Here is a 21555-nt window from a genome sequence, read left to right as displayed (position 1 = left end):
TCATAGGGCCAGGCTCCAGCTGGCTCTTGCAGTTACCTCCTCTCTGTGTTTTGGAACATGAGAGGATCCCACACACACTAATTACATCTAAGACAAATAGCCAGAGGCAATGCTTTACTTACATGATCCTTGCAGACTAGATATAATAGGTTATTAACTGACAGTCTCTCTAGAAATGGCCTGAGAAGGATTTACTTACTCCTGCAGTGGTATTCACAGCTCTTGAATATGGGACTATTCACCCACTTCAAATCTTCTCAAGACATAATATGCCATTAGGTACAGATGGGTGAATCTACAAGAGGCTAAACAAGAGCCTTTACCCTACAACTCCCTGCAGAAAAAATAAGTACCACTGAAACAGCTATACTTTGAATCTTGATTCAGTACTGTAAATGACTGGGATAAGGTGTCCTGGATGGTTCGCTTCCTACATTGCTTTTTTTCCAGACCATATTAAGGAATTTCAGTTAATATAGATTACTAGGTGTTATGGGATTTCTCATAAGAGATCCAGAGAGCCACTGGGGAAAAACTTTGGATAATATCTCTCAAAAGCATAACTTTGACAGGACTCTTAGTCAGGCAGACATATCTATGCTGAGTTCTCTTCCTTGCAGGAAGCCATCCAAAGAAGATCAAAAAGCTCTTAAACTGAATGAAGCTGGATTTTATTAGGCTGTTAAATAAAATGATTAACTTGTAAACTCAATGACTAGGAAAAATAGCGTAGAAATTATGCATATGCACAGCTGCTTCCATGACCACCGCGGTTTTGCAGGCAGGCACTTGCATTGATGCTTAATTTCAATCAGACAGTAGCTTCTAGATTTGTAGCTGATTCTGCAGTCTTTTCTGGGGCCAAGTAAGCGCTTCTTTCCGCCATGTCCAAGGCCTGGCTGTGGGTCTTTCCCATGTTCCACTGAGTCATCTCACAGTCTCTCCATGGACTCTTTCCTATGATTCTTTTTTTTTTCCTACCACACACTCCAGTCTACAGTATCTGTTCCCTGAGAAGTGTAGTCCCTCCTCTCAGAAGACTCCATCTGACTTGTATTTCCATTTTTTGAATAGGCATGAAACACAAGGATTAGACAAATCATACAGAAGATTGTTACTCTTCTTAGATGAGGTATTATTTTGCCTGTTAGCTGACAGTAATTAGGAAAATCACAAATATTAACAAAGACTATATTCCAAAGCCATATTCAAGCATCCATTCACTACTTGAGGTTAAAGGTATTAACAAGTATAAGTCCATGTAGTAACTGAGATCTCATACCTGTCATGTCAGTGCCAGATCCAAGCAACAGAGGTTTTCCTGCCAAGGGACAGAAAAATCCTCAGTGTTTTCTGCAAATCTTCTTTCTTCTGCTCAAGCATGTTTTCAACTCATTTCTTGAGAGAAACCCCATAACTTTGTACCATTATATAAAACATTTTCTCAGGACAAGACTCTTGTGAGACTATTTTATACAACCCCACTGTAATTTTTAACGCTGTCCTTCAGCAGAAGCATTTTTAAATCATTATTACTTTAATTCAAAATCTTGTTATATGATCCTCCCCAGAAAAACCTCGTAGTCCGAGGCTTGTGCTCCCACTCTGGTCCCTGGGGACTGTGTTTCCTAGTAACCGATATCCCTGTACTGGGAACTCCTGCACATTTTTCACTGTATCTTGAGAAGGAAAAAAAAATCAGTTTTATTCAATAAATAGATTCTGACAGCAAAAGTGACCTAGGCGTTAAAGAAGGAAGCTAAGAAAAAGTGTGCATATTCTTTCTATCTAGCAGAAAAACAGATAACATGAGAGTTTATTGCAAAAGATCTAATAGAAATGTCTGTTATTTAGAGGTAAATATTTAACACAGTAGTTTTCTAAAAGGATAGGAATATTAGGATCCCAGAGGACAACTGGAATTCTTTAAGGTATTAGTAGAAATGTGGGGCTAAATGCAATTTTAATGGAAATACGAGTATTTGAAATGTCCTTTAGATTTAGGAGGAAACTTTTTACCAGGTCTGAGAGTTAAGATGGACATTCCAACTGCATTCGTCTTTTCTTCAATCCACTTACTAAACAACTCAGGCATGAAAATTTCAAAAGCAGTTTTCTAACTGTGTTAAGTCTGATTACTTTGTTGTTTCACCTCTCTAATATTATTCCTTTTTCAGTAAGTCGGTAGGCCTTCTAATAAGTATAGGTCACCTCCCCACTTATCCTATAGGAAACAGAAGGAGTCTGATCTAGGAGTTCCAGTTGGAAAAGATCCATGAAAGATCTATGGCTATTTAATCTAGCTTAAGAGACCAACCATCTCATTTTAAAGTGCCTCAAATCATTAATGAGGGACTCTATCAGAGAAATCCTCAGAAGTATATATTTCAGAAAGAGATCATCTCCAGTGTTTGTTTCATTAGTTGATTTTGTTTGTCTTCCTTCCTTCCTTCCTTCCTTCCTTCCTTCCTTCCTTCCTTCCTTCCTTCCTTCCTTCCTTCCTTCCACCCTTCCTTCCTTCCTTCCTTCCACCCTTCCTTCCTTCCTTCCTTCCACCCTTCCTTCCTTCCACCCTTCCTTCCTTCCTTCCACCCTTCCTTCCTTCCTTCCTTCCACCCTTCCTTCCTTCCTTCCACCCTTCCTTCCTTCCTTCCACCCTTCCTTCCTTCCTTCCACCCTTCCTTCCTTCCACCCTTCCTTCCTTCCTTCCACCCTTCCTTCCTTCCACCCTTCCTTCCTTCCTTCCACCCTTCCTTCCTTCCTTCCACCCTTCCTTCCTTCCACCCTTCCTTCCTTCCTTCCTTCCTTCCACCCTTCCTTCCTTCCTTCCTTCCACCCTTCCTTCCTTCCACCCTTCCTTCCTTCCTTCCTTCCACCCTTCCTTCCTTCCTTCCTTCCTTCCTTCCACCCTTCCTTCCTTCTTTCCTTCCTTCCACCCTTCCTTCCTTCCTTCCTTCCACCCTTCCTTCCTTCCTTCCTTCCACCCTTCCTTCCTTCCTTCCTTCCTTCCTTCCTTCCTTCCTTCCTTCCACCCTTCCTTCCTTCCTTCCACCCTTCCTTCCTTCCACCCTTCCTTCCTTCCTTCCTTCCTCCTTCCACCCTTCCTTCCTTCCATCCTTCCACCCTTCCTTCCTTCCACACTTCCTTTCTTCCTTGCTTCCCTTCCTTCCTCCCTCCCTCCTTCCTTCCTTCCTTCCTTCCTTCCTTCCTTCCTTCCTTCCTTCCACTCTTCCTTTCTTCCTTTCTCCATATCTGGAACAAGATTATAGGAACAACTTGAGTTTCTACGTACTATTGATACTTACATACTCTGGTAAAAGCAACATTACAGCTGATAGTAATTCTCCTGACAGTCTACTTTTAAACGTGTGCCAATGAATTTTGTTATAAAAACTATTTTTAAAGATACTTTTTCCCCTTGGAACGTTCCAGTTCGTCTATTGAATCATTATCTATTATTGCTAACACAAAAATTAAACTATGGTTTAAATGTTAGCAGTAAATCTTATATTCAATTTTCTTAACCTTGGGATTGTTTTCTAGTTATAAGGAATAGCCACTTGGGAGCAGAAGTTTTACTTAATCTGCTTTTGGATAACACATTGCTTCTACATATAATACAGATGAGTGGAAAAAAAAAACAAGAAAAAAAAACAGTGCTTTTAGTCTTTTAGGCAGACAAAAAAGGTATGGTTTTGAGATGAGTTAGTTCTACAGTGCTGTTTTATATCATATTCCCATTTTGTAGATGGTTGACTGTTTCTATTTTATTAGGTCCTAATAATTTCCTCCATAAATGGTGCACGTGTCATAGGAGTTGCTATGCAGGACACACATATATATTTAAATAAGCATTATGAAGGCAAAAACTGAATTCTAACTAGAAGATATGCCTCACTGGTCTGCTTACTGCCTTATAAAGCAAAGTAAGACCAGACCTGCCTCACAGTGCTCATCTAAACTGGCATCTGGAGGCCTAGCTCAGGTGCCTTTCCACTAATGATCCTTGTTGAACCACAGAGCTGCCACCTTGGACTTCCAGAAAGCAGACTTTAACCTCATTAGGACCATGATTGAGAGGGTCCCTTTGGAGATAGTTTTGGAGAGTGTGGGAGCCCAGGAAGGCTGGGAATACTTTAAGCAAGTTATTTTAAAGGTGCAGGAGCTGATCTTCCCCAAGTAACGAAAGACGAGCTGACAGGCAAGGAGGCCGAACTGGCTGAACAGAAACCTTTGGCTTGAACTCAAGAACAAAAGGAAGGTTTATGGTCTCTGGAAGAGTGGGCAAGCAACTTATGATGATTACAGGTATGTAGTGAAGCTGTACAGGGAGAAAATTAGAAAAGCCGAAGCTCAGCTAGAACTGAATTTGGCCACTAAGGTAAAGGAAAACAATAAATATTTCTATACATACATCAGCAGCAAGAGGAGGGCTAGGGAGAATCTCCATCCCTTGCTGGACACCAAGGGTAACTTGGTGACCAAGGATCAGGATAAGGCTAAGGTGCTTAATGCCTTCTTTGCGACAGTCTTTAATAGTAAGACTTGTTACTCCCTGGGCACAAAGCCCCCTGTGCTGGTAGATAGGGATGGGGAACAGAATAGGCCCTGCATGATGAGATAGTTTTGGACCTGCTCTGAAAGCTGGATGCTCACAAGTCCATGGGGCCAGATGGATTGCACCCTAGAGTGCTGAGGGAGTTGGCAGATGAGGTTGCCAAGCCACTCTCCATCATTCTTCAGCAGTCCTGGCTAACTGGGGATGTCCTGGCAGACTGGAGAGTGGCAAATGTGATGGCCATCTTCAAAAAGGGCCAGAAAGATGATCCTGGTAGCTACAGACCTATCAGTCTCACCTTGGTGCCTGGAAGGTTATGGAATGGATAATCTCGGGAGCCATCATGGACCAGTTAAAGGTCAACCAGGGGTCAGGCCCAGTCAGCATGGGTTTATGAATGGTAGATCTTGTCTGACAAATCTGATTTCATTCTATGACAAGGTGACCCACTTAGTGGATGAAGGTAAGGCTGTCGATGTAGTCTACCTGGACTTCAATAAAACCTTTGATACTGTCCCCCACAACTTTCTCGTGGAGAAGCTGGCTGCCCACGATTTGGATGGGCGTATGCTCTGCTGGGTGAACCTCAGGCTGGATGGCCGGGCCCGAAGAGTTGTGGTCAATGGAGTTAAATCCAGTTGGCAGCCGGTCACGAACAATGTCCCCCAGGGCTCGATACATACAGCAATAGGCAAAGGGCAAAGCTATTGCATGTTTGTGACATTTCTTCACAGTTCCACCTGCTTCCTTTAGAGCTCCCAAATGTGATACTCTAAGCACATCACACAGATTGACTTGGCACTTCATTTGTCACGATATGTTCAGGTAGACAAGGAAATAAGCCACATCAATAGTAAGTACTATTGCCTGCTTTTTATGAAGTTTGTTACTGTGCTTTTGGAAGGTTTATTCATGAAGCTGAATCCAACTGATTTGGAGAAGAACAAACTGTTGGAATTGAAAACAAAGACCATCATCAAATGAATCATATTGATTCCAACAGCTTGGTCATGTAGTACACATGTTGCAAATTTCCAAATTTCAGCAGGTGTGAAAGAGAGAGAGGATATCTCATTTTATTACAGCATACTCACGAAATTTGCACCTATTCTTTGTGATACAAACTCATATCTCATTTACCATTCTGTGAAAAGACCTCAGCAGACAACGGGCAGCACAAATAGAGATGCTGTGTCGCAGAACAGAACTTATCAACCCCTGCAATGTGCTGCTGGAGAGTACACGTGGAATACTGGTAACTGTTATGAACATTTTCTTATGAGATGGATTCAGACAGGTAGAGAAGAGTTTGACTAAATGAAATGGTCTTGGATTACTCTCAAAATGTCCTAGTATGGTGATAAAGAATTGTTCCCTTACTGAACTTGATTACCATCCTTCATAGAAACAAAGAAGAAAATGGTGAGGTTGACTCTTTTGAATTTCCAGGATGTTTTGAAAGTAGGATATGTGGACAAATAAGAAACAGTGATGTACATAAACAGCCAGTGGCAGTTCTCAATGTCTAGGGTCCTTCAAAGGATAGTAGTTTCTCTAAAATCACAGTGCTTTCTCTAAAATCACTAACGCAATTGCTTCTCCTGCCAGCATTTCTTTAAGATGAATAGAGATAGTGCTACAGAGGCCAGGTTTTTTGTTTTTTTGGACACTATGGATTCATAAAATTGAAGGGCCATTTATGGATTCCCAGAAGGCAGAAGCCAGAGAAACTGTTCTGTTTCTCAGGCACCTTTTTATCGTACAGCAAGGAATGTTCCAAACCTTCAGGAGGACCTTCAGATATCTTAGCAAGTAACAAAAGGCTTTCTACATGATGTTCAGAGTGGAGGGAGAATTGTATCTAGGCAGACTGAGCAGCCTGCTTCCCTCTGCAGCCACTTTTGTGTGCAAAGAGCTTTCATCCTTGAGTACAGTCACTACCATCTGCTGCTGGGTGCATGTGGCCCATTTGCTGGCCTGGTGATCCTTCACTGATCAGAAAATTTGGCCAGAGCAGCTACTTGGGAGAGAAGGCCAAACTGTTATGAAGGCAATCTATGTCCATCTCTGTTTGGGGACAGCACTGTGAGACATGCTAAAAAGCTAAAGCATGAAGTAAAGGTCTCCTGGTCCTTATGTCATTAACATTTCTTTTTCCTGTGTTTTTAGAGGCTGGTGGTTAATGAATCAATGACGCATTTGGGGGGTAAAAAGCAAGGGGTAGAAGGGAGATATTGTCTTAATTTCTGGCTGCAGTAGCATTATCTTTGGTACTTCAAAACTCAGTATTACTTTTCATGACTCTTTAACTCCTTCCTCAGACTACCTGGTGAACTTTTTTCCATCCACTGGACACAGAGTCTCTTTTTGATGGGGCTGTAATACATAACAGCAGATCCACTTGGTCATCTGGAATCATGATTGCCAACACAGAGCCATGTGTCACTGCAGGGGAAGAATAACAGGCAAAAGGATGACGTGGATTTTCCATGCTCTCCTGCTGCCATTTATTATTACACTGCACAAGTTGGGTACAGCAGCTCAGACAGCTTCCTGCATCAAAGACTGAATACCTTGAAGAGATGACACCCAGCATTCCAGCCCCATGCCTCAGTTTCCTCAGCTGAGAAAGGTGAGGATGACTTTTACATGGTTAAGTTCAGTAGGTTAATTTTTCAAGTGCTTGGAGAGCTACAGAAGAAAGTTCTTTAATTCTGTGAAAGCTCTAAATAATATAATTACAGAGAATGTTATATCATCTCCTATTTAGCTATGAAATTTCCCCTCTCAATTCCTACACCAAGCCCATAGCTACTTAATTATCTGGAGGGTACTTCTTCAAAAGGCTTTTGACTGTGAAGGCTGCAGACCATCAGAGAATCCACCATATTTCTTTTATAAATGCTTTAGGGGTAAGTAGTTAATTGGTTAAGTGAAAAGTGGTTAAGGGTTCATTTCATAGTGCATTAAAAATGTCTCCTATCCAGTGCAATTTTTACTTCACCTCAGAAATACAATTGTCATGTATTATTATTAAATTTTCATTAGAAAAGTGTGAGGACATCAAAAGAATGTATTGCTATGTGGTTAGAAATATATCCCTCAGACAGGAAATAAGTGATTTTAATATGATGATGTTCAAACATACGTTATGACACATGCAAATTATCCCTCTTGCTTATGCTAGATACCATAGTATATGGTGAAATGCAAACTAGAACACTACCATACACCTGCATAAACCTACAACACCCTATAATCAGTGGACTTCAACCCACCAAATGGATCATTCTAGTCCTTACTGTAAGCAAATGCTTTTGCTTCAACAAATTACCACGCCATGAGAAAACTCACACAGTCTGACATAGCTGATGTACCATGGGACATATCTCTTTCAAAATATGTTCTGCACATTTAATAAACAATACATAAAGTCAAGAGTAGGAACCCAACAGTGCATTTCCATAACAGCACAAAACAAGTGGCAAGGGGAAGGCTATGTAGGAGGTGTAAATACAGTGATAGTGAGCGACGAAGAATTATACAGCACTGGAGAATTGATCTGAACCTGCTGACTCTTTGTTTCAGACTTCATCGTATTTTGTTTTGTGTGCTTTTTTTTCTTCTCAAACAAACAGCATGTTTGCAAAGAATTTGTAACAATAACCTCACTTCTTTTCTATTCAATTGACACTTTTTGATTTCAATACTCTTATTTAAACTTATTTGGCTCTCACATTTCAACATCTTTTCAGGTTTTTTTTTGGAGTTTAGCATACACATCTAAATGGACAGCTGAAAACTACTTGCAGTTGGAATATCTTCCTCTAGTGTACTAAACCCTGAATCACTGGCTCCCTCAGGAGCAGCCATTCACCTGAGTTGCATCAATGGTGTAGATGTTATTTGGTTCTGTGACTGCTTACTAGTGACAGCAATAGATTTCAGGTACACCTGCTGTAAAGAGCAAAGAATGAGGAGCATACTCAATGGAGAATTTATCTTGAATTCAGGCAGATTAGCAAGAAATAATTTAAAAAGAAATGACAAACAGCAAAGGACTTTTTTGTTGTTGTTCCAGTCAAATGACGTTTCTTCCCAGAAGGTTGAAACAGAGAAGAACTGACTTTGTTTTTGGGAGAAAAATACTTGTGTAGAAACTTCTCCCCAAGTTTCATTCAGAGATACCAAATTCTTATGACTAGGAAGTAGAGAGTGGACACAATCAGACTGAAAATTGGGTGGTAGCTGGGAAAGTCAATATCAGCCAGGAGCAGTGACCAGTGGTGATGGTGGTTCCTTCACTTCTGACAATTTTATATAAAACTCAAACATTTTTCCTCAGTTCAAGAAGGAACTTCTCAGAGAAGTTCCACTTCTTAAGCATTATGTCAGACTTGGTGATTCCTAGAGGTTTCATATGGATTTGGGATCTATGAATCTGCTCCCTATTCGTGTTGGCATGATGTTGCTGCTTCATTGTGAAAAAGATTAAAACTTATATTATCTTTCAGGCTAAAAACAAGTTATGGTCACCAAGACTAAAACAACAATCAGAATAGGGAATTTAATATCTATCATTATTATGCATTTATTATCATTACTTTAGTAACATTCCAAAATCCATACAGACAGATCACTGGCTTCGCAATTCATTATGCTCTATGCGATGGAGAGGTGGTCTTGGGTGAGTCTTCCAACACAGAAATATGAAACAGGCCTTTGTCTTGGATCCCTATTGCAAGCCAGGACCAGCAGGACTGGATGAAAAAGAGAGAAGAGCAAGTAACAGAACTTAGCTTGACTGAAGCTCAGTGGCAGTCCCACATTTCATCAGTATGGTGCACACTCTTCTCCTACAGCCATGTGGACAGGTTCATTTATGTTGTGTTTGCGAGCAGTTTACTGTTGTCTTTTGTTTTTAATAGACATCACGTTGTCCATAAATCCAGTAGGTACAGTATGAAGAAAGTCACGGATTATAGCATTTACACAGATTTAGAGATCCCACACATGAGAAAATAGATGTGATGGGTATAGTGAAAGCAGTAAGAAAGCTGGAAAAGAAGGAGCAGGAGTAGAAGGAAAACACCTCATTACTTGGAGTTTAAGTTAATAAAATCATTGAGTTGTCTGAGTGTTGGTGTCATTCAATGTGAGTATTGAATTTTCTAGTGAAATACTACTGTTTCCCTTCCATCTCTTGTAAGTATATCCCCTTACTAAAACAAGTTTTGTTACATAGCACATACTGTTCAAAAAAAAGCTCTCAGTTTCTGAATGTATGTGAAGATGACTCAATTTCTCAGTAATGGAGATGGAAAAGCATGCAAATTTCGTTAAAAATCTGCCAATTGTATTTATTTTTCTTCCCTATTGCATCCAAGCATGTAAAACTATAAATCCTAGCCATCTGTAAGAGAAGCAATATAACAAAATTTTTCTGCATGGCACTCAGCAGAGCTCCGGGGGAATTCTTCGCTTTTGGGACCTGGCTTCAAATCTGCAAAACTTACTTAAAATATATGTTTATCAGTTCCTTAATTTTTCCTTGTTAAGTTTACAGAAATGGGCACTCCAAGTGACATGAGTTCCCACTTTCTCTGAGAAATCCAGTCTGTTATCAGGATGGATCTGTGGTGGACAATTTTATCACAAGTCAGCAGTGTTCCCTTGTGGAAAGGCCAATTACACATTGGACTATATTAGCATGAGTATAGCCTGTGGGTGAAGTGATTTTTCCTGTGTTTAGCTCTTGTGAGTCAACAGGCAAGGGGCAACACAGGACTATCTGATTAGATACTATGAAAAAAATTCCCTTGTGAGAGTAGTCAAAAGTTGGGTCAGTAGCCTAGAGAGAGCTATGGAGTGGAACAGCAGAGACTGTGCTTCAGTGCCTTGCTGGAATTTCCCCACATGTTGCCTTGCACTTTGCCCCCTTTCCTTGCCTGTAGTTTGATACATTGTCATCTCCCACAGTCAAAAGTCCTGATAAATTAGCAATGTCATTCCTCAGAGTTTGTTTACTCAATTCAAAACTGTGGGCAAAGTGAAAGCTTGCTTGACACTTGCCTTCTAAAGATCTTTCCTTCAGGAGTGACTGTCTGTTTTGATGTATTGCCATTTGCTTTTCATTCTTATTTTCCTTCCAAAAATCAATGCTATGTTTGATGATTTTTTTGAAAAACACACATAAAATGTGCCATCAGATCAATAGTACAAAGGAAGAAGGCAGGAATAGTCATGAGGAGTCAACAGAAATCATCTTTATGTGTTTGTCCTCCCCCCTCCAGGAGACTTTATTTTCCTCTTGTGTTCTTTTCTTTCCTATCATCTCAAATCTACATCCTTCAGTGCAGAAGTGGTTAGGAGGTCTAACAGAGGCTGTGCCACCCACAGCTACCATAGTGGTAGTTATGGAAGGGGCTTGCTCCTGCAGCAGCAGTAGACCTGCAGCCAGCACAGGATGTTTTGGGACTTGGGATTTTTTGTCAACCCAACTTGACTGTATATCACCATGGGCACACCTGCATGATGCATTCTGGAATGGATACACAACACTTAAAGCGGGCTATAGACTCCCAGTCCCATACCATCTTCCTCAGAAACTTGTCATATCAGTCTCTCTTTCTAAATGGTGCACGTTTTACCATGTTCCAGGCATGGGAAGGGAAAGAGTTCATAGCCAAAAGTATAGCTGCGTCTGCTCCCCTTGAGGAAATTCAGCATTACTGCATCCCTAAGTCACTTCCAGTTCACTCCAACATTTATCTCCCAGGACCAGACCCACAATTCTGCCTTTCACCTTGATGGGGCAAAAAAATTGGAGAGAGGCTGCTGAGCCCTCTTTTTTCTTTACATCTTTTTTGCTTGGGAAAGTTAGAATCAGTGCTTACACACCATTTGTTGAGAGATCAGCTTCCTTCCCAGTTTATTAATTTGCATGCCACTTCTTCACTGTTCCATCATAGTGATAGTAATCTTTGGTTCCCTAGTGCGTGGGTGCATCTGTATTCTGAGGATTTGCTTAAAATTGATCCAGAGATGAAATAACCATTAGGATGCCATCGACTCCATTTTATGAATTCACTAAGTGATGTGAATAAAGATATAGATTTTATTGTCAGGCTGCACAAACATGGCCCTCCCCAAGATATTGGAATGGACGCTGGCTGAATCTGAAGTGACTGTAGAAATGAGAAAGAGTGGAAAGCATCTGGTTTGTTTCAGAGATGTGAGAGGAGACCCTGGTGATAAATCATGCGTTGAAACAAACAAGAGTTAGCAAAAGCCAACAAATGGGCTCTGATTTGTCTTCCAAGGTAGGATATAGATTCTCTATGATGCTAACCCCAGAGGGTTGCTGTCTTGATTTTCTTATCTCTACCCCTTAGCTCCCCTTTGCTACTTTTCATGAGGGATGTATTTTGTATAGGGCAGACAGATGTAATAGGAAAGGTAAGGAAGCAGTGCACGCAATAAACAAAAAAAGCAAAGAAGAGAATATAAGAGAACATTTAAAAATCTCTTTACTGATAAGAATAGTATAAGATGCAAAGTCACACACTAAAATCAACAGTTCAAAATGAAAAAAATCTTGTAGATGACTGACAATTTTTGACAGTTGGACTAGTTGATTTTAAAGGTCTTTTCCAACCTTGATTCTATGATAATCTATGAAATTCAAACTGCCAATGACACAGCAGCATGAGAGGAATAAAGAGCAGTAATCCCCAAATGCACTGAGGCAGGAATAATAACCAAGGATCATAGCTTGGCAGAACGTCCAGTTATCTATGAATGGATTAATTTAAACCCATGGAAAAGGATGACTAAAACACAAGGTGAAACCTGAGCCTTTTCCTGGATAAGAAAGGAACCTAGCTTGGCTTACTTCTTTCTTACTGAGGGCTGAGAGAGAACTCGATGGCTGCATAGCAATACATCATGAGGAAAAACATCCTGGTGAGACTACTGCCTGCCTAATCTGCAGAATGTCAGTGCAAGACCAAAGGGATTTAGAGGATGGTCCCTGATCAACAGCACTGCAAGGGTAAAAAGCTAAATGCTTACCAAAACTGGTACTTGGTCAGTCATCAGCATAGACTGAATAATCCAAGTTCTTTTTTGTCCAGGTTCCTCTCTCCTAGCAAAATCCAAGAGCAACAGATGAGACTTCCGTTGCTCCTCATGCAATATCAGCTAGTTCCTTCAGCTCCGTCTACAACAGATCAAATCACATATGCCTACAGGCTTTCTTCCAAAAGTTTATTTCTGATACAGGTTGTGCTGGCCTGGAGTGCTGGGGAAAAGTCAAAGATCAAATGAGGGGGTCTGATGAAATGCATTTGGATGCACCACTCTGCATGAGAGCTAATCAGGAGCCAGAATAAAAAAATGCTAGTAATGATTTGAAAAATATTTTAAAGGGGAATATTTTAATGAGTAAGACTACTGTAAAATTCTAATGCAACATGGTTTGTATGGCCATCTCACAAATTTGTTTGTAAGTATTCAATTATCTTCCAAAGCTGAAGATACTGGGGAAAGTAAGGAACACCTGTAAGTTCAGCACAGGTACTTCTCAGACAAGAAGAAAACCTTAAAGAAATGTAGCCATCTCAATTTAATATACTCATTTTTAAACTGATTTAACCATTTAGTCCAGAACCAGGAAGAGTCACACCAATACTAACAGAGATACCAAACAATTGCAAGCTCACAGACTAATTCAAACAACTTAAGATGACATTTCTTATACTTTATCGTTCTCAGTGCAATAAGCAATAGATACTTGATCAGTTCTTTAGGCAGGGAGGACTATATGCCATATAGTACATTTATAACAGAATAGCTCATCTAGTTGCAATATATAGGCTTTCTTACCTCTGTAAGGGGCAGTCTGACATGTTGATGAATGGATGAAAAGGTAGCCTAGATTCACTAGTTCACCTATGATTGCCTCTGGTGAAATTCTCTGAAGTAATACTATATCACAGCACCTGGAAAATCTCAGCTAAATTTCTGTGTCAATGAGAGCCAACACAGAGAAACTACTTTCTCTAGGTAGGACAGAAATGATTTTCCAATGGGCTGATTTTCATTAGAACATTGATTTCCATTGCTGTGCTTTCTGTTTGTATAACCAGTAGCATTTGACATAGAAAAGTAGTGGGGTGCTCGTATTGTGTAAACATGCAAGTAAAGCATGGTCCTCTGCCTCAAAGAATGCGCAAAGTACAATAAGAAGCAACAGGATTTGCACTTCTGTCTATACTTGCTTTTTCCTACTTGACAGAAAAAAAAAAAAGAAAAAAAAAGAAAGAAAATTATGGACTGTTATGGACTATCTGAATTCCAGGAGGAGAGCTTTGTATGCATCCTAATCATGAAAGAATAAAGACTGTATTTTCCAAAGATCACCTATAGTCTTTAGGAGCACTGTCCCACTTGTACCTTCAAAACAGCTGCAAAATTTTGAGTCTCCAAAACTGTAAGTTTCCTGTCTTCACTCATTACAGTTCATTTGATGTGGATATCCTGGCAAAGCACAGAAGCATAACGAAATTAATATCCTCAAAAGAGTTAAGTTGGTCTCTTTTTCTTTAGTGAATTCTCTCAGTACTCTCTCTGAGTAAATACAGCTCTCTCTGGACTTCCTGAGTTCCAACTGTTCCTTCCCATAGGAAAGACTGCAACAAGGCATCATGACTGTATGCTTCTAAAATTAGAACCATTTTAAGTGCAAATGTTGTTGTGAGAGCTCGGGGAAAAGAAAAAGAAAAAAAAAATTAAAAACAAACACCTTTTTCCAGGGAACATTTAGGGTTGATGGCAAAAGGACAAAGTGCTGTGATTTAGGAAACTAGCTTCTGCAATCTCAGGTTTAAGTAGACACTCACAATATTTCTGTCATAGTAAAGGAGAAACAGCGCATGTTCTTTAGAAGTAAGACAGTCAAAAGCTTAGCTAAGTGGCTTTCAGCAGAGTAGGAAAAAATGATTTTTACAGTGGCTGATATTGTGTGGTCTAGGTTCCTCTGCATGGGGAGGAAAGATTGGAAAGCAGTGCCAAGTAACAGAGAGTCCTGGAGAGCTGTGCATCCTGCTGCCACCAGCTGCTCAGTGCCAGAGCAGGTCTGCCTCTGCCCATCATTGCTGGTCCTCCCAGATATGGCATACATTGCCTCTCAGGAGTCTCTGTTCAGAAGGACCCATTAAAGCTGTTCAGTTTCAGTCAGGTGTGATAGCAGCAGTACTCTTTAGATATCTTATCTTCTTTTAAATTTCATAACAATGAGGAACTGGACTACCAGGTAGACAATGACAGCACCACCCATTGCTGGAAACAAAGCTGCCTGCACAAGAAAGAGAAGTAAGGAGTTTTCATAAAGTATTTCTCACAAAGATGGCAAATCTCTAAAACAAAAAAGAAAAAAAAGATATAGTACAGAAGTTGTGACTGCCCTGTGTATCCATATACTTGTACAAGTGGATCTTTTCTTCCTTTCCCACTAGGATTTCATTTTCATCAAACTCAGCCCCAAGATACTTTCATTACTCAGAGAGTTCCAATTTATTATGTTTGTTTTTAATGTTAAAAAACAAAAGCATCTTTCTGTGACCAAGCATGAAGAAAAAAAAAAAAAAAAACACAAAAAAGAGCAAAGAAAAAAATGCAGAAGGAATATTTGTAAGAAGAAGCAATTAAATTAGCTTCTAAAGCCCCCAGAAATGCCCCAAACTTGTAGCATCGTCCAGCAATTATATGGTCACTGCCTCTTTTATGTGTCACATTTAACCTCCATGTCTTCATGACAGCTCAGGCTTTTCTCACCTGCATTGTAGTGTGCACAGGCAAATGTACACACAAGAAAGATGTGCAAACCTGTTAAGCATATGCATCAGTGCTCACATCCCTCACAGGCACAAGGTGTTCTTTGTTTCCTACACAACCTACTTTCCAAAACCTCATTGGTTATCCTGAAAATTTGTCAGTGGTGCTTGCTCCAGGACATGCCCCCCATCTGTATTCTCTTCTCTGCTAAACACGCACTTCTAGAATGACAATTGGCTTGAAAATTAAAATTTCACTGTAAATATCTTCCAGATTTAAAAATAGAACACAGGCACCAACCTATGTTGAACGGTGACGTTGCATGACCTGATATTATTGACTCATTGTCACTAGTGTAGTCTTGAATAGTCATGAAATTCTTAGTCACAGCAAAATGTTTACCAGTTTTAGCTTGAGAAATGTTTAATGAAAAAAATCAGACCTGAGAGCATTTCTTCTTATTCTCTGTCCTTGAATTCTTTTAAAAGGTATGTTATTTTCCCTGCAGTAGGAATTCTGTTTAATGCCTATCCATTAGATGGTAATTGTTCGCTATCATTTCCTGTTGGGCTCATTTTCATGTGCTATATGACTGGATTTTTCACTATATTTATGAAGAAATTACTAATAGGTATTATTATAGTTGTCATCGGTGGGCTATTGGATTTCAACTCTTGAATGATATTATTAATTTAAAAATTTTAATTCACAATGATTGTTTTCTATGCTGCCCTTGATGCTTGCTTGCCATCTCAGATAGCTTTACTATGAAATATACAAGCCTAGTGGAGATCCTAAATTTTCTTAAATTTCCAGAAGTACAGACTAGGTGTTGGGCATGCTTAGTATGGTTTACAGACTATAGATCCACCCAATATGATTTCACTTTAATAAAAAATGGAACACTCTAATAGGGTTTAGACTACACTGACATTATTAGGGTCTGTAAGTAATGGTGCGTTTACTCTGCATGTTTTGGGAAGACTGCTGATCTAAATGCCAATGATTGTCGCAGTGCAACACAGAGGGGGTTAGAAAACTGTTATGCAATGAGCATTTTTTTCAGAAATGCTGGGACAGAGAGGGAAATTGGACTTTATCCAAGAATGACAGACTTTTCCTCTTCCTCTATAGTGCAGGAGTGGGATTGGGAAATGACATTGCAAAAGTTGCTTTTATTTTTTTTTTTTTTTTTTTTTCTGAGAAGCAGTTAGGGAAGGAAAGAACTATTTATAACGTTAAATTAAAATGTTCTCCAAAACCTTGTCCTGTCAAAAGTCCGTGTGGTGCTCAAAGATTCCGTCTTCTGCTCTAGGACATGGCCTGGTTTTGCTCATCTGAGAGCTTCGAAACAGATGGTAAGTCCCAGTGTGCCATGTAAAATTAGAGAGGAGAACAGTCTCTAGAAATGAATGTGCAGAGAAAGGGGAAAGGCCTTTGTCAGAGCTGTTGTCTTTCTTCATTTTACTGTAAATCTGTATAAGCTTCTAGGGGAGGAGATGGAGTTGCATCACTCAGTATTTCTAAGAAGCTGGAAAACTAAGGAACAGTTTGACTTTGAGATCCAATAATACCTGAAAGACATACAACATATCTTCACCCAACAACAAAATCTTGTGATCTTGTACTTTCTTTTTAAGCTCTGGACATAACTGGGTTTTATTCCCCCAGTACTAACAGCACTATATACTCCATGCCATACCACTGTCAGATCTGTGCTGTCCTCCACAGCCTGCCAAGATGCTTAGACTGGCTAAAGTCATCTTTGCCAACCAAAAAGCTGTTTTGCTGCCTGGGTTAGTCTTTGGGTGCAGTGACTCTCTGTAGAGGTGCAGATTTTTACCTGGAAGCACTCCCCTGTCACAGCAGACAGGAGAGGCGCATACGCAATAATATCTGCAGTGCTTTAAAGAAATTGCAAGAGAGGAAAATTAGCATCTGCCTGAACTAACTCAGGGTTAAAAACAACATATGGAGAATAAATCTCCTTTAAGTAGGGCTGAGGAGAAGGGGGAAGCTAAGTGGGCAACTAAGAGCCCAGAGTGGCAGCTAAGTCCAATAGAAGGAAAAATATCGATCTAAATGCTTTCCACGACAGGCTCATATAGACTAATTAGTTACTTCACAATCTGGCTAAAACCCAAGAGCTGACGCTTTCTTGTTGAACATAATCATAGAAATGCATTTTCCTTCCTTATCCTGTGGTTTAACACAGCAAGTCTGGTTCCACCTCAGGCTATATTCTTCTTCTCTCAGCGTAAAATTCAGCTGAGAGATAATGGCACCAAATCTGCCACTCACCAGAATACCAGAATCTCCACTGGATATGGAATGGTACAGTCAGTGAACTAGCCAATATTATGGGATCCCCAGTTTATGGGTGGGAGATGCAATAAAGGTACAAAGCCATGCCAGGTATGTCTCAGAGATTTTATTATCGTGAGCACTTTTGGCAAGCAGTACAAGAATGAAATTAGGTACCTACAATAATCTGATTGCAAAGGGTAAAATAGACCTTCTAGCATGGAGAACTGCTCTCTCTTCAGCACATCTCTGCTACACAGAGAAAAGCAATTAGCAGAGGGAATTTGTCTTAATGCAGTTATATGTTTTTGTGCCCAGTTTTGCCCAGGAAGGATCTGCCTGGGGATTTCCAATACATCTGTTCTAACAGGGAGGGCAGAGGGAAATGACTTTAATTAAAGTAACAGGAGTACACTTTGAACCTCTAAAATCTGATCAAACTGGAACAGAAGGAGGGAAGCGGGGGGAGCCACAATGGAAGGGATTTATAAAATATAAATCATAAAGCAGAGAGGAGAGAACATAACAAATGGCAGGCCAGGTGCATCTTTCCTAAGTGGTGCTGAATTTAGCCCAAATCCCTCATGCTTTTTTTCCCCTTGGCCTGAACAGATGTCTGTAGCCTTCAGATAAATTATAAAATATGGAGGGAAGAATTCTGCTTGGTGCTGTTTCCTTGCAAAATAAGCCCCAGCTGCTGATTTTTTACTGTGTATACTTTTACTGCTCAGGAACTAGAAGGAAAGAAGACTGTGAGCAGCTGGGATTTGCAGAGGACAGTAGCTATTCCATCAGCACATTTGCTTTCCTCTCACCCCTTCGCCCCCCAGTAGGCTATCAGGTTTTCTTCCCCTCGTGTTGTTTTTTCCCTTTAGGCAGCAGGAGAAAAAATGTTCTTTTTCTTATGAGTGTCTCCACTTTCCTGCTCTCCATATTTTTCATCTTAGAGGGAAAGTTAGACCACAGCTCACTGAAACACTTGCAGACAGATTGAATTTCATGCAACAGCCTTGGTCGATGTTCTCTTTAGGAAACCTATAGTCAAGTTCCTGCTTACCTTTTTCAGTTGAGCTCCTTAAACTTCTCATCTGTGGGGACTACCTTTTCCAAAGCCTAGGCATGGAGATTTATTTGAAAGCTGGGATATCACAGGATACTCAGATAGCCTACCCGTAGGTATCTGAATCCTTTTTTAACACTGAACTTTGATGACTCTCTTTATTTCCTCTTCATTGTTTCTTCCTCACCCAATTTCTAATTTTACATTTTATGGCTAGAAGGACAAAGCCTTCAGGTCAAAGGGAATTACATGTTACAGCATCACGAAGACAAGGAACACATGGCTTTTGGCAGGATGAAAGCCTCCTAAACCTGGGCTTTTCAGAACACAGTCCTTGACTGGCAGGAAGAGATGGAGTAAAGAAAGAATAGCACATTCTTCACATTTAACTAAGCACAGTCATACCGAACTTATAGGCATTTTATGCCCATAGTCATAGCACATATGGTAGCACTATATCTGATCTCTTCCAGTGCTGTAATAGTGCTATAATCATGTTCTTTGTGTCTTTGTGTCTGTGTCATAAAAGCTGTGTCTGGAAATGTTCCTGCTTCCTGCATTTGGAAAGATTCAAATCATCAGCAGGTATAAACTGATACACCCCATTTCCCAACCCAGTTTACAGCTCTGCATAAAAGCAAAACTTTTCTGCACCCTATCCCTTCTCACAAGCACACTGGAATTCCCTTGCAAGCTTTGCAATTCTATGTTGGTCTCCTGAAACCTCGTAACAGGAGAAGCAAAATCTGCACCTTCCACTAGTTATAGACTTAGAAGAGTTTTATTTTTATTATTTGAGAGCCACGTGTCATGACAAGGCATGCTGGAGCCCTTACTGATTGTATTTCTGGAAAGCGTTGTTTCATTCTCTGTTAATTAAATGGCATATTTTGTATGCACTCCACGGACTACATATTTTTGAGTTCTGATTTACAATACATAATGATTTTCTCTCTCAGCTTGGTATCAGTGTTTGGCAGGCCATCTGGCAAGCAGGTTGCAATAAGAAAAAATCTTTTCTGTATTACTACTTTCCCTAATTTTTCAAATTAGTTTTCTTTCTTCTACTCCCTTATAAAGGGCTGCAGACAGATGAAACACTAATCTAGTGCTCTTCACAATATTCATCTCAAGTGATCTCTGGTCTATCCATTTCTGCAGTGAAGGATTTATTTAACAGATAATGTAAAGGGAAGAACATAAATATATGGCTTTAATTGCCAAAGTCTTTACTTGTTGCTCTCCTGCACTCCCAATGAAAATCAACTGAACCAGCTTCTATTAGAAATGTTAATTATTTTGTAGATAATTAGAAGCAATGAGCCCTAAAAGCACCTGACATCACTTAATAATGGCAAGTGGGGGCAATGGGAGGGAACAGGGAGAAGAAAGAAGCCTTTTTAAAATGCAGAAGCAAAATTAAAAAAAAAAAAAAAAAGTAAAATTATGACTTAGCAAATTTGCTAATGGTACTAGTACATAACCTTTAAAGGAAGAAGAGATAGCCTTCTAGAAAAATGTAGCTTTGTACCAATCACTTCATTTAACAAGCTAAAACAAGAGTGCATTTTGATCTGGTTTCCTATTAGAAGAGGTTTACTTATCTAAGCCTTGTGTCAGTATCTTCACCTCACCTACACCCCAGTAAATTTTGAACACAGTGATGAATTTTAGCCCAGACTGATAGAGTTGCCAGTTAGTTTCATTGAAATAGGCTGCTCAAGGGAATCTCCCTTTGAGTGTGCAGTAGACACCTTTTTGTGTCCTATGAGCCAAGATCTCAATCAATCTACAAAGAATCTTCTGGGGACACCTGACAAAAGACTTCAGGCAGATTTTGTGCTTCATTAAACACTAAAGGTAGTGACTAAGGAAATATATCCTTACAGAAACAGTGCTTTACTCTTGTAGCAGAGCTTCCAGAACAAGTAATTCCCTTCAGTTGCAGTAGTTATCAGTGAGGAAAGAAGTATTAGTCTTGAGGTTAATGTTGTAGGACATCCTTACTCTACATCCATGCTTGACAGCACCAGTGACAGTAGCCTCAAGGATCCACCACTTTCTGAGCACTCCTTTTTCATCTCTGTGAGAGATGGCAACATTGCATTCGTTTCTGGTCATGGACAGGTCTTGATAGCACACTACTGAGAGAGCTTGATTCATTGGCCATGCACAAGCCTACTACTTTCGAAACTGTGGCCCTTTGGGTTCAGTGAGGTTTCATTATTTCTTACACATTCTCTATGAAGCAACATCGCATCTTTCTTCCTCCCTCTGCTCTGTAAAGTGCAGTGTGAATGGGAGGCATCAGTGGTCATCAAAAGCTTTGTTCCACCCCTATGGTTTCTGTGCTATTGGAAATGGGAGAAGGTTTATGTTGCAGCAGGTGGAAAGCACATCATCTGTGCTGGTCCCTAGGCATGCCCTAGATCCACATTTCTTTGTTCATTGCAGGAATTCCCTAACCACACACTTTCTCTTTTCCAAAGTGGGATGCTGCTTTATAAGAATAGTCCTATAGCTTCACTCTTAAGTTTCCCACATTTCAAAGGAAGACAAAAGAAGCTAGAAATTTTTACAGTACCTGATAAGAGACTATCTCCCAGTGGGAAATAAATTATCAGTGCTGTCTCTTACAGTGAGATCAACATGCTATTCTGTATACATTATAGAGAATGCCTTTATGGTTTTTTTAAATCAACATGCCCTCAGATCTCTCTCAGCATCACCTACGGCACAAATTCTTTTTCTCTGGTTTTCTGTAAGCTGCCATAATTAGATGGATTAAGGGAGTAAA

At 40.0% G+C, this 21555-nt stretch overlaps 1 long non-coding RNA gene across 1 annotated transcript in view; it reads left to right on the top strand.

The window, feature by feature from the left end:
• The first annotated feature begins 4938 nt into the window (after nt 1-4938).
• The window catches only part of LOC112533496, a 32162-nt gene continuing 15545 nt past the window's right edge, over nt 4939-21555 (top strand). The window contains exon 1 of the long non-coding RNA XR_003077831.2: nt 4939-7190. This is a non-coding gene — a long non-coding RNA (uncharacterized LOC112533496). The remainder of the gene's footprint in view (nt 7191-21555) is intronic.

This window comes from Gallus gallus, chromosome 1 (genome assembly GCF_016699485.2).
Source record: "Gallus gallus isolate bGalGal1 chromosome 1, bGalGal1.mat.broiler.GRCg7b, whole genome shotgun sequence".
Taxonomy (NCBI): domain Eukaryota; kingdom Metazoa; phylum Chordata; class Aves; order Galliformes; family Phasianidae; genus Gallus; species Gallus gallus.
Note: the sequence above shows the minus strand (reverse complement) of the source record. Positions and strands in the feature narration are given on the sequence as shown.